The following is a 13,122-nucleotide window of genomic DNA, read 5'->3' on the forward strand; positions in this document are numbered from 1 at the left end:
GGAAGAAATTGAGGAAGTAGTACTGAGCAGAACTGAGAAGAATGATTCTCCAATGAGTCCTGAGCCGTACTTCCAGCACTGTGCACGAAGCAAGGCCAGAAAGAGGAAAAAGAAGAAAACGTCAGGACGAGGAGAAGGTTCAGTCTACGAAAAACGAAAACGACTGAACCAGTGGCTTCATTGCGAGAACCCATCTCGGATGATGCATGTGAAAACGAATCGGGCTCGCCCCGAAGTAGAGTTCGGAAGAAAGTAAAAAAGAGAACGGAATTGAGCACCACCGATAAAGATGGAATCGAACCGGACGAGGCTCAGAGAAAGGTCAGGAAGAGAATGGAAAAAAAAAATTACCGACGATTACGTTACTTCCTAATGCGAAATTTGAGCGCAGCAAATAAGTTGTTTCACCTTTTCGATAGATTGAGGCAAAGAAATCGAGCAACACATGTATATATGCACTATCACAGAATTTTTTTTTATTTTTCACACGTATTCGCAATTTCGGCTCGGGCGGTGCACATATACAGATCCGCCGCCACCGATCTGGCTCTTTGATTGCCACCGCACAGGGGTTGCATTGGAGGAGGACCGAAGAAAGGAATTAAGTTCGAGCCGGCGCTTTGACAACCGGAGACTCGCAGGAAGAGGGGGGAGGGGGGCGGCGTGTACACCCAGCGGCAAACGATGGGGGCAGAAGCGGGCGCAGCAAGCGGACAACACGATAAAGGGAGGAGGGAAGAGATAGCAGCGACTGACTGATGCCGTTGACGCCGATAGCGCTGGGGGGATGAAAGGGGGCGGAGCTGGTTACGAGGCCGACGCCGACGCGAAACCCAGGAACGGACGCCAAAGAGCTGCGCTCTAAAAAGAGAACAAAGCTGAAGACAGCTGAGTCGAGTGCAAGCGAGCTGCACGAACATCTCAGCGAAGTGAGGAGGAAGCGCGAAGGAACGAGTCCAGCGTTCAGTAAGGACACGGTCTGGCGATAAAAGCGCAAACAGAAGACTGCACACTGAGAAGAAAATCGACACCAGAAGCGGAGCCCTCATGAGCGAACTGGCGTTAAATTTGTTCCCAACCGACACGCTAGCCGCAGGAAAAGAAAGAGGAAGGGCTCGAAGTATGAGCAGAAACGCAGGGAGCGGTTCGAGTAGGAAGCTGGGTCAGAACAGCGTACAGAAGAGGAGTCACTGTATAAGGCGGAAGAGCAGGGATCATGACAGGAGGAAAGGTCAGAGTCGCGTGCATAAGAGCACGACCGAAAGCTTGAAGGAAACAATCCTGTTCCGAGCCCACTGTGTAGGCCGAATCTGGAAATATAGGCGAATTTGTGCCTCGTACTTGTGCGCTGCCTATTTATAATGTTGTGTTAACGCATTGCCGAGAGAACCCCCCGCGGTGGCTCAGTGGTTAAGGCGCTGGGCTGCTGGCCTGAAGGACGCGAGTTCGATTCTGGCCGCGGTGGCTGAATTTCGATGAACGCGAAATTCTAGAGGCCCGTGTACTGTGCGATGCCAGTGCACGTTAATGAACCCCAAGTGGTCGAAATTTTCGGAGCCCTTCACTACGGCGTCCCTCATAGCCTGAGTCGTTTTGGGACGTTAAACCCCAATAAATCAAAGCAATCATGCATTGCCGAGTGCCGGCGTGTATTGAAGTGTGTTTTTACAACTGTCGAGTGTCTTGGGTGAAAACGTCATTGTAGTGATATATGTATTTTGGCAATCGCCCTTAAGCTTATAAGCGCATGCATGTGCGCGAAAATTGTGTGTTTAATGAATATTGTTGCACAATATTCTGAAAGGAAGGGGCAGTGCCACGAAATTCGGAGCATTTGTAAAAAAAGCCAGCTCCACGCGGAAGCGATCTCGCCAGCGCGCGCCGCTAGAACAGGGGAGAAGGAAACACGGGAGAGCACCTAGCCTTATGTGTGCTGCTGCCCTCTCCACCACCACTCGCTGGCGTGACGCCAAGGGAAATACGTCAGCGCATGTGGTAGATTTTCCCAGAATGTCGGAGTGGTATAAGTCAATGCTGACGGAGAGGGTGTATCCTTTTTATCATATCAGATCGTGCAGTGCAAGTTATCTGGGTACTGTGCAGTACCACGTGCCTTTCTCTTGCCCTCTGCATGCACTCACCCCTTTCCATCTTCGGGTATAAATAACACCGAACAATAGATCGGGGCGTTCACTGTTTCTTGACAACTTGGCTGTTCATTCTTGTCGTCCCACTCAAGGACGAATACATGGTGTCAGAAGTGGGTAGTAAGGCCGCCTGAACCCCTGCGTTTGACAGCGGATGTAGGACGGAATTGGAAGCTATTTCGTCACAGGTTGGAATTTTTCTTCACGTCACGGCATTGGAAGACAAACCAAGATCAGATGCGCCAAAGACGACCCTGCTGCTCAGCGTTGCGAGTGAGGAAGCCTTGGACGTTTTCAACAACCTCGTGTTCACAGGAGAAGACAGACAGGAAGACTACGCTACCGTGATTGCCAAGTTAGAAGAATACTGCGTGGAGCAACTAAACGTGGTTCACGAAAAGAGATATGGAGACCCAAGTTAAGGCTATGATTAATCAGGCTCTTCCCACAACCGAGCGTCGCACTCTAGTGGAACTCCTTCTGAAGCACGTGTTCGTGTTCGACTTTGCCAAAGACGATTCTACACCACCGCCTACCAGTCGTATTCATCACACGATCAACACCGGCTCCGCACCTCCTATACGCCAGAAGCCCTATCGAGTCTCAGCCACTGAACGTAAGTTAATAGATGACCAAGTTTCTGAGATGCTATAGCGAGGCATAATTCGAGAGTCTTCAAGTCCTTGGGCAGCTCCAGTTATCCTTGTGAAGAAAAAAGATGGCACATGGAGGTTCTGTGCTGACTACCGTCGCTTAAATACGGCCACGAAGAAGGACGTCTACCCGCTTCCATGTATAGATGACGCAATTGATTGTCTGCACTCCGCTTCATACTTTTCTTGTATTGATTTGAGATCCGGCTACTGGCAAATCCCCATGCACGCTGCAGATAGGCAAAAAACGGCATTCATAACACCAGACGGACTTTACGAGTTTAACGTTATGCCTTTCGGATTATGTAACGCACCTGCAACATTCGAGCGGTTCATGGATACAATCCTGCGTGGCCTTAAGTGGCAAATTTGTTTATGTTATTTGGACGACGTTGTAATTTTTGGCAAAACGTTTAGTGAGCACAACAGCCGCCTGGATATTGTGCTTGATTGCATGGAACGAGCTGGCCTTATCCTCAATTCCAAGAAATGTCATTTTGGGAACCGTGAAACAATTGTTCTTGGTCATTTAGTTGATAAAGAAGGTGTTCGACCAGATCCAAAGAAAATTGAAGCTGTCAAAAGTTTTACGGTGCCTCAATCAGTGAAAGAGCTGCAGAGTTTTTTAGGGCTCTGCTCGTACTTTCGACGCTTTATAGCTAGGTTTGCGGACATCGCTTACCCACTGACGTGTTTTCTGCATAAAGATGCACCGTTCAATTGGACCAGCGAATGTGACGCAGCTTTCCGACATCTGAAATTTCTTTTGACCTCGGGCCCCATCCTACGCCACTTCTGCCCATCTGCACCAATTGAAGTGCATACTGATGCAAGTGGTATCGGTATCGGCGCTGTACTTATACAACGCCATGGTCACGATCAGCACGTGGTAGCATATGCCAGCCGGTCATTGAGTAAGAGCGAAAGAAATTACACGGTTACTGAGCAAGAATGTCTCGCCGTTGTTTTCGCTGTACAGCGCTTCCGCTCCTATCTGTACGGGAATGCTTTCACCGTCGTGACCGACCACCACTCGCTTTGCTGGCTAGTGAGTCTTCGTGACCCCTGTGGCCGGCTTGCTCGATGGGCTTTGCGCCTACAAGAATTTAATTTCACTGCTGTGCATAAAAGCGGCCGTAAACACTCAGATGCCGATTGTCTTTCCCGTTTGCCGCTTCAAACGACTGATGACGACGCAGACAACTTTGATGAATGCTTGGCGTCACTTTCACAAGCCTTCCCCGATCTTCAAGTTTTCCGAACTGAGCAACGCAAAGACCAAACATTAACCTCTTTGTTTTAATGCCGCTCAAGATTCTGTAAAGAATACTTTTTGCATTCGCGACGGTTTGCTTTATAAGAAGAATTTCGCTTCTGGAGGAGCACGCATGCTTCTTGTCGCACCCGAAAACCTACGCATCACAGTTCTTGAAATGATGCACGACGACGCCACGTCTGGGCACTTGGGAGTGACACGCACACTCCACCGCACACAGCAACGATTTTACTGGCCTAACATGCGTTCAACCGTCCAGCACTATGTAGCCAGCTGTGTGCAATGCCAGCGCTTTAAGCTGCCGACTTCAAGTCCACCTGGCAAACTGCGGCCAATCACACCTCCAACAGCCCCGTTTGAGCAAGTTGGCATTGACCTCCTTGGACCTTTCCCACGGTCCTCGAAAGGAAATCGATGGATTCTTGTCTGCGTAGACCACTTAACCCGTTATTGTGAGACAGCCGCGATACCAGCTGCTACTGCGTCTGAAGTATCTAACTTCTTACTTCGTTTCGTCATTCTTCGGCACGGCCCTCCTGCAGTTCTCATTAGCGACCGTGGACGCCAATTTACAGCGGACGTTGTTGAAGAACTTCTCCGCCTCAGCAGCTGCAGTTTTCGCCACTCCACGCCTTATCATCCCCAAACGAACGGTGTGGTAGAACGCACTAATCGGACGCTCACCACCATGCTTGCTATGTACGTCGCTGCAGATCATAAGGACTGGGATGGCGTCCTCCCGTTCATTACTCATGCATACAACACAGCGCAACATGAGACAACTGGCTACAGCCCCTTTTACCTGCTCTATGCTCGCTCGCCTCGCTGTGGCCTTGACACCATTCTACCATTTTTCATCCACGACGAACCTTCTCTTGCGACCACACTCTGCAGAGCTGAAGAAGCTCGCCAGCTTGCCCGCGTTCGAATTTTATCTTCGCAAGAGCGTTCCAAGAACCGCTACGACGTCCAACACCAAGAAGTTTCTTATGTTCCTGGTGACATTGTGTGGTTGTGGACCCCTCTACGCAAGCGTGGTCTGTGTCAGAAACTGCTATCCCACTACACTGGACCGTTTGTTGTGTTGGAGTGCATTAGTGACGTTAATTACGTTATATCACGACTAACTGCTAGTGGTCGACGGTCACGCCAGTCTCAGGTGGTGCATGTAGCCCGCCTCAAGCGATTCCATTCCAGACGGTCTATTTAACTCGCCCGACGGGCTTCGTCTACGAGGAGGGAAATGTCACGTGCTTCCATAGAACCTCGACGGAAGAAGCAGAAGATGAAGGACCAGCAGAGAGAAAGGAAGAGAAAGAGCTGAAGGACGCTGGTAGGCTTCCTGCTCGATCCCCTCTGTGAATAACCCCCCGTGCGTGCTAAGCACGTAACAATATGTATTCCGCTGACATGTTCAAGTTGAGGCGGAGCCTTTTGAGCAGTTCTTGCGAGCCCGAAAGAAGCAAGCGCAGCACTGCAGCTTTGGGCCATGGCTGACAACATGGTGCGCGACCAAGTTGTGTTCGGTACGAACTCCGAAAGGCTACCAGAAAAGATGCTCCAGGGCATAGGCCTGACCTTGGAAAAGGTTGTCACCCTCTGCAAGGTGGCAGAAATTGCAGCGCGTCGAAACGAAGTATGGTGGAAAGGAAACGAAGACTCGAGGTAAATGCTGTCATGGCCAGAAAGAGCGCTCCGACAAGGTCCAGTGAATGCGATCGCAAGTGTCCGCGTTGCAACCGAAGACGCCTTCAGACGCTGCCCAGCCTTCGGAAAGGCCTGTTACTCGTGTAATGGAGGAACCATTTCGCGTCTTGTTGCAGCAGACAACGTGGCGTGTACGAACTGCAGCACGAGACCGAAGGTTTCGAGGGGATGGACGTTGCTGTCGGCAGCGCGAACACAGACCGCGATTGACGAGTGGATGCAGTTCTGAGATCGTATGGGGGCAACGCGTCAGACACATCGGCGGAATTTCAGCACCCGTGACAGTTGGCGGCAACAAGGTGAGCGCCGAATTTTTCGTTGTCAAGAAAGGTCACAGTGCTATCTGAGGCTTGGCAACTAGCGAGAAGCTAGGAATTGCCCAGCGTGTGATAGAAAACGTGACGTCAAGCAACGCTAACGCAGTCGTCGAGGATTTTTCAAGGCTGTTCCACGGAACAGGGCGCGCGTCAGGCGAGTAAACGGTCGTGCTGAATAAAGATGCCCGGCCAGTCGTCCAACCAGCTCGAAGAGTTTCTCTGTCCCTGAGAGCGCCTCTCCGTGCTGAATTATAGCGGATGGAAAAGGAAGGCATTATCCAGAAGGTCAGCAGCCCGACTGACTGTGTAAGCACGCTCGTAATTGCGATCAAAAAAGATGGAAAGTTAAGGCTTTGCATGGACCCAAGACGCATAAATAACCTTAAGAGAGAACCCTACGAAATGCCTCGCCGAGAGGATATTGAAGCAAACTTGGCCGGCCCAAAGCTTTTCTCTCATCTGGACGCAAATGCTGGATTTCATCAATTCCCGTTAAATGAGGAATTGTCTACATGATATGTACCACCATCATCACGCTTAACACGAACGCTCGAGCGCGTGTCTTCCACTGACTTTAGCGGCGCTGGGGGTCGGCCGCTGGGTGTGTGACAAAATTGAAGTGGAAGCAGGGCACGAGCTGTCTCCAATCGCCGCAAATACACCGATCAGCATGGTCTGGGATTCAGTGCCCAGCGTTCAGGGGCTGTAATATCTGTGCAGGACGCTAAATAGAGCGTTCGCGTTAAGCGTGCTGACGACTGTACATTTGCTACTGGCCGTTATCGCGTGCCTCAGACTTTCATTTAGTACATCATGAGCAAGCGAGGTATTTCAGAAGGCTCTGAACGACGTTTTCGAGGGACTTTCCGGCGTAGGCGTTTACGTGGACAATGTTTTGACCTAGGGAGCGAATAAGGCTGAGGATGACCAAGGGTTGCGCAATGCGCCAAAAGCAGCTGAAAAATCTGGCTTGACATTTGGTGCATTCAAATGCCGGTTCGGTGTGCCAGAGGTACTGTCCATGGAGACACTATTAGCCACGAGGGTATTGTGCCCAAATCTGCTCTTGTTGAAGGTCTTCTAAATATGCCAAAGCCTCAAGAGAAAGTGGCGGTACAAAGGTTACTCGGGGTAGTTAACTACTTTAGCAAGTACCTGCCATCGCTATCTCAGCACAGGTCGACCCTCTGTTCTCTCATCAAACAGGGCTCCGTTTTCGATTGGACGCCAAACCATGAAAAGGAATTGCAAGCTATATGTCGCGAGTTGAGCGACGCACCGCTGCTGGCCATATTTGATCCAAGTTTCGACACTAAAATAACTGCATATGCTTCTCACAGTGCAGTTGGCCCGGCCCTCTTGCAACGTCACGGGGACTGCTGGAAACCGGTAGCTTACGCGTCAGGGGGACTGACCGAAGCTGAACAAAGGTTTTCCCAAATTGAGAAAGAGGCTTTAGCTTTAGTCTTCGGTTGCGAAAAGTTCAATCACTTCGTGTATGGCCGGCCAGTCATCCTCGAAAGCTGTCACAGTCCATTGATAAACGTATCCAAGAAAGGCATTGCCGACATGCCGCGAAGAGTTCAATATTTTTTCCTGAGATTACTCAAGGATGACTACACGTTGACGTTTGTTCCTGGAAAAAAGATGGCCACAGCTGATATGTTCTCCCGGTATCTTGTTCCTGGACGCCAGGCGATGAAGACGTCGAAGTCCACGCAGTCACGGTCGCATCTGCACTCGTGAATGACAAAACAGCCGAAAAACGTGCAAAAGAGACCGCGAAAGGTCGGTACCTTGGCCTAGTAGTGCGAAAGCTAGCGAAAGGAGATGACGTGGACGGTCCACTGAAACTAGAAGCTGGCGAACTTTCCGTGGTAAATGGTATCCTTCTGAAAGGAGTGAAAGTACAGATACCGACAAGCATGCGCAGAGACACACTGAACCGGATTCACACAGGCCATCTTGGCCAGGTGAACTGCAAGGCTAGAGCCAGAAAAAAACTATACTGCCTGAACATAAACTCGGATATTAAGTCATTGATCGAAAGTTGCCCAACCTGCAAGTCATACGCCTAGAAGCAACCGTCAGAGGCGTTAATTCTTAGGCCAACAGCGACCCAGCCATGGTACCATGTGGGTGTTAATCTTTTCCAATTCTCGGGAAAGCATTACCTACGCGCATACAATTCGACGTCCAATTTCCCAGAGGTGGAGTTGCTGCCCGACACGACAGCCAGTTCGGTGATCGATAGAATGGGTGCGATATTTTCAAGATTTGGCATTCAAGTCGAAGTTTGCACAGATAATGGCCCACAGTTCAGCAGTCACGAGTTTATTCGTTTTGCACAGCTTTCATTTCAAGTATGTGACATGCAGCAGAATATCCCCAATTTAACGGGCTTGAAGAAAAGTGTATGCAAATCGTGAACCGCATTCTAATGAAAACGAAAGCGGGAAATGAGCGTTTCTTGATGGGCATGTCCTACCGAAGATGGCCGGTCTCCAGGCGAGCTTCTGCAAGGCAGGCGGCTGCGCACACCAGTGACGGACTTCAATCTCATGCCGGTGATACGGGTGAAGAAACACAGGCAGATAATATGCAACGAGCGCGCTCCACATCGCCTCAGCAATAACGACTTGGTGTGCTTGAATGGAAAGTCCTGGGCACGGAAAGCAAACGCTATTGGACCGGCCGGGGCACGAGCCCTTCATGCGTGCACAGAGAACGGCGCTGTTCGGCGCAAACGGCGGCACCTTTTGGCAACGAAGGAACAGTGTACTATCAGTTCTTTGAACGACGACTCATCGTCGGACGGTGATGCATACGATAACTCGTCACAAGGGTTGCAGACAACAGTTACTGCGTCTCCGCCGACAACACCGCCGCATCACCCTTTGTTACAGCATCAAGAGGAATTGGCAACGGGCTGTCCGGCTTCGCTAACGCGGCGGCCATCGGTTCAACCACTGCGAAGGACGACCCGACAAACGCGGCCAGCGGAGGGTCTGGGTTGCGACCAGCGATTCCAGCAGGCAAGCCAACGATGTAGAGTTTGGCGTTGAACAATTGTTGAGTCGGAGGATGTATCATATCAGATCGTGGCCTCAAAGTTAGCTGAGGACTGTGCAGTGCCACGTGCATTTGCCTTGAACTCTGCGTGCACTCCCCCCTTTCCACCTTCGGATAAAAATAACACTGAACAATAAATAGGGGCGTTCAGTTTCTTGACAACCTGGCAGTTCATTCTGCCGTCCCACTCAAGGACGATACAGCCTTGAGTGTGCTAAGTGATGCCCTCTCGCCTACACTTACAAGCCAGCAGCGGCGTCACACAAGACAGATCTCGAAGCCAGTCTCCGCGCCTGACCAATGGGGACGCCTAGCCGGCGCAAGAAGAAGGAAATAGCACAGCTGATCCTGTGTGTATAGGCGCGTCTGCCTTGGTGCGAAGAACGAACAGACAAGGAGCACACCTATAGATTAATTGAGCTGACAATTGAGCTGAGAATTGAGTCTCTCAGCCCGAGCCGCCGTTTAAACTTCAGAGAAGCGCGAACGCTCGACTCACGGGACAACACCACTCGCCCAGCCACAGACCAACGAGGAAGCGTGCGCCAACCTGCGGAACGGCTTCGTAGTGAATCTCTAGTAGTCGGACTGTCGTAGTGCCCGATGAACAGGTCGTGTTTTCTTGGTTTTCCTCTCTCGTGTGTTAATGCACTCCGGGTGCAATATTTATTTTGTATTGTAATCTCTCTCGAATGTAACTTGCACGAGTTGCATTGTTTTTTAATCACTTTGTATGTGCTCGCACGAGTGATTGTGAAGTCCTCTATATCGTTTATTTGCTGTATAAACTTTGTTTTGTTTGTGCACCTCTGGCTCCGATCCATTCTCTGGCTTGCGACCAGCGAAAGCTGTGCAGCAAACGACTAACCCCCTTGTCGCTTGGTATCTGGTCCCCGCTGAGCTTGCTACTCTGAGTCGAGAGCATCTCATTTGTGACCTACCCCCACACGCTCTAATGGTGCCTGGGAACGTACGCTAAAGTGCGCGAAATTGACACCGGTACTACGTGCCCCATGAGCGGCTTCCCTTAGTGGTCGATATGTGTAATTCGGACAAACTGCGCTTCTTTATGAGGGCTTCAAAATCCGCGTTGAGGCGAGGCCAAAACAACAACTCACGCGATCGAGATTTGCATTTATTTATTCCAAGGTGGCCTTCGTGAATTCTTCGAAGTAGCTCATGCCGCATGCTTGACGGTATTACGGCCATGTATCCCTTAAGCAACACACCACTGAAAACTAGTTCACTTTCAAAGGGCTTTAGTGTCCCAACGACTGGATAATTCCTTTGTATGCACTCGATTATTTGTCTCAAGTTGTTGTCCTTACTAATTTATTCTGCGAAACGCCTCAAAATTGATTCGCTCACAAGTGACCAAAACTTACAGCGTGAACTTTCCACGACATCGTCATTGTTGCTTTGGTCTGGGTTTTCGACGGACGCTCGAGACAGCAGGTAAGCGGCAACCAAGCATTTTCCTGGAACAAATTGCTGCGTGTAGTGGTATCTCAGCAAACGAAGGAAAAATCGCTGCAGTCTGGGCGGCAACTTTCCAATCGGCTTTTCCGAGATAGTGATTAGGGGTCGATAGTCTTTCTCTAGGACAACATTGCGTCCGTATACAAAATGGTGGAACTTTTCGCTCCCGAAGACGACAGCCATAACCTCTATTTCTATCTGCGAGTATCTTCGTTGCGCTTCGGTTATAACGCGTGAGGCATAATCAATGGGTTTTCATGATCCCTCGTGATGTTTTCAATGAGCGGCGACTGTTATAGTTTGACATGCATCGGTTGTTATCTTCGTAGTCCTTTTAGGATCGAAAACCGCTATTACAAGATCTCTGCTCAGACTGTCGCAAATCAGTTTCCATTCTTTAACGTGATTTTCAGTTCATTCAAAGATGTGATCTTTGTTGATCATGTCTCGAAGAAGTCGTGTTCGGTCTGTAAGTGATGGTAAGAATTTAGCAAAATAGTTAACGCCAGGCATACGCTGCACTACTTGCTTGTCAGCCGGCGGTGGCGCACTTAGCAACGAGCTTACCGGGATGGGGTTTGGGCGTACGCTGTGTTCAGCAACACGTAGCCAAGGAAAAGGATTTTGAGCACGCCAGTGCTGCATTTCTATGCATTCAATGTTAGGCCAGATTTCTATGCTACCTGCAGTACCGCTCGCAACCTGTCATCGTGCTCTTGTCTTGTGGCCTCCCAAACGATGTCATCGCTTCAATGTACACTCTTACTCCTGGCAGCGTGTCAAATATTACGCAAAAAAGAGTCCTTTCAAGCACTTCTGGCACGGATGCTACACCGAAGGGCAGCTTCAGGAATAGGTAACGACCAAAAGTAGTCGCGAACGTCCATATTTTTGGTGCTACATCATGCAGCAGTATCTGGTGAAACCCCGAATTCGCGTCAAGGCCCGTGAAGAATTCAATATCTTCTTGCCGCGGCGTCTCGTAATGCTCGCCCTTTAGACTGACATTAATTTTCCTTGGGTCCATGAACAATATCAGTTTACCATTATTTTGCTAACAATCGCCAGAGGACTCACCTAGTCCGTCGGCTGGCCTTTCTTGGCTATAATGCCGGCTTTGTCCATGCAGTCAAGTCCTTCGCGCGGAGGCTCCCGCAAGGAAAGGGGCACATGGCGGGCGGTCTGGACGACTGGCACAGCGTCATCGCGAAGAACCATGCGGTATGGTCGCTGAATACATCCAGTCCAAGAAAAAAGTTGTCGAAATTGTTGAACTGCTTCCTCGCTGCTGTTCACTCCCACGCCGTTTACGGTGCGTGAGAACAGTTCAAGCATTTCGCGCACTCGCAGTCCAAGTATGGCCTGTTGGTCCTTCACGGAAAAATTGATCTCTGCCTCCTTGCTTCCGACAGTCACCTTGGTAGTGATGACGTGGACGTGTTTGATGACGCCTTCGTTGTAAGCCCGTAGGATAGAGTTGCTCATAGTCAGAAGTATCTGCGGCTGTAAATTTTTGTAGACGGAAAATGGCAGCAGGTTGCCTTGCGTTCCTGTGTCCACTGTGGAGGCTAACGTCGTGTCCGCAACTTCAGCTCGGATCGCCCAGTCACGGTCACGCGGTCGTCCAGTGCTGTTGACCATACATCAAGAATGTCAAATTCCGCTTCACAATGTGCAGCAAAATGATTCTGCCCTTGGAATTTCCTGCAAATTTAGCGAAATGCAGGACAACTTCGCGGACCGAGCGTTCATCCACACCTGCGGCACTTGAACAATGGAGGTCGCACTGCTGCTGATGATTTCTGACGGCGTCAATCTCTCTTGTATTCTCGAGACCGTATTTCGTTTCGCGCGGCTGTCATTACGGTAGCCCTGCAGATTTCTTCCGCTTTAGCCAAGGTCAACTTGTTATCCTGCGGCAACACCTTACTTTATCATTTGTTCCAAACATTATTTGGAGACACATTCACAGCCTACACATTCAAAGCCTCAACAGTCCACCAGATGTAATAGCTCTCCAGGAAGCTAGTGGCGCGGCGAAATTGCCAGGCTTTAAGACATACGTGCAACAGGGTCACGACGCGACGGCGCCGTCGGGCTCGTTTACTGCCACCTTTGTGCATCGCAACATCACTGCTATACAACACATACTAGAGGACACTAAAGAAGACTACACACTAGTGGAAATAATACCCAAGAAGAAGGGGCACGCAAACCTTTTCATCCTAAACCTGCATTGCTCTGCGAAGAACAAGGGTACTGACCTGGCCCACCTGATTGTTAACACCCTTAAACTTGCAACAAAAGCACAGCTGCAGGTTGTCGACGAGTTTAACGCGCAACACCAGGCATGGGAGTATAGGAAAGCTACCCTTAAGGGGGTTATAACTATGGAAAACAATAGAGAATCTAGGGCTATGCATCCTTAATAACCTACAGGATTGCACACGCATAGGCAATAGCGTCAGCGT

General features: G+C 50.0%; 1 pseudogene; it reads left to right on the forward strand.

The window, feature by feature from the left end:
* The first annotated feature begins 1,216 nt into the window (after window positions 1-1,216).
* Window positions 1,217-9,165, forward strand: LOC149369625 (uncharacterized; annotated as a pseudogene).
* The last annotated feature ends 3,957 nt before the right edge of the window (window positions 9,166-13,122 follow it).

Source organism: Amblyomma mixtum, chromosome 1, assembly GCF_055824585.1.
Source record: "Amblyomma mixtum isolate Tamu chromosome 1, ASM5582458v1, whole genome shotgun sequence".
Lineage (NCBI taxonomy): Eukaryota > Metazoa > Arthropoda > Arachnida > Ixodida > Ixodidae > Amblyomma > Amblyomma mixtum.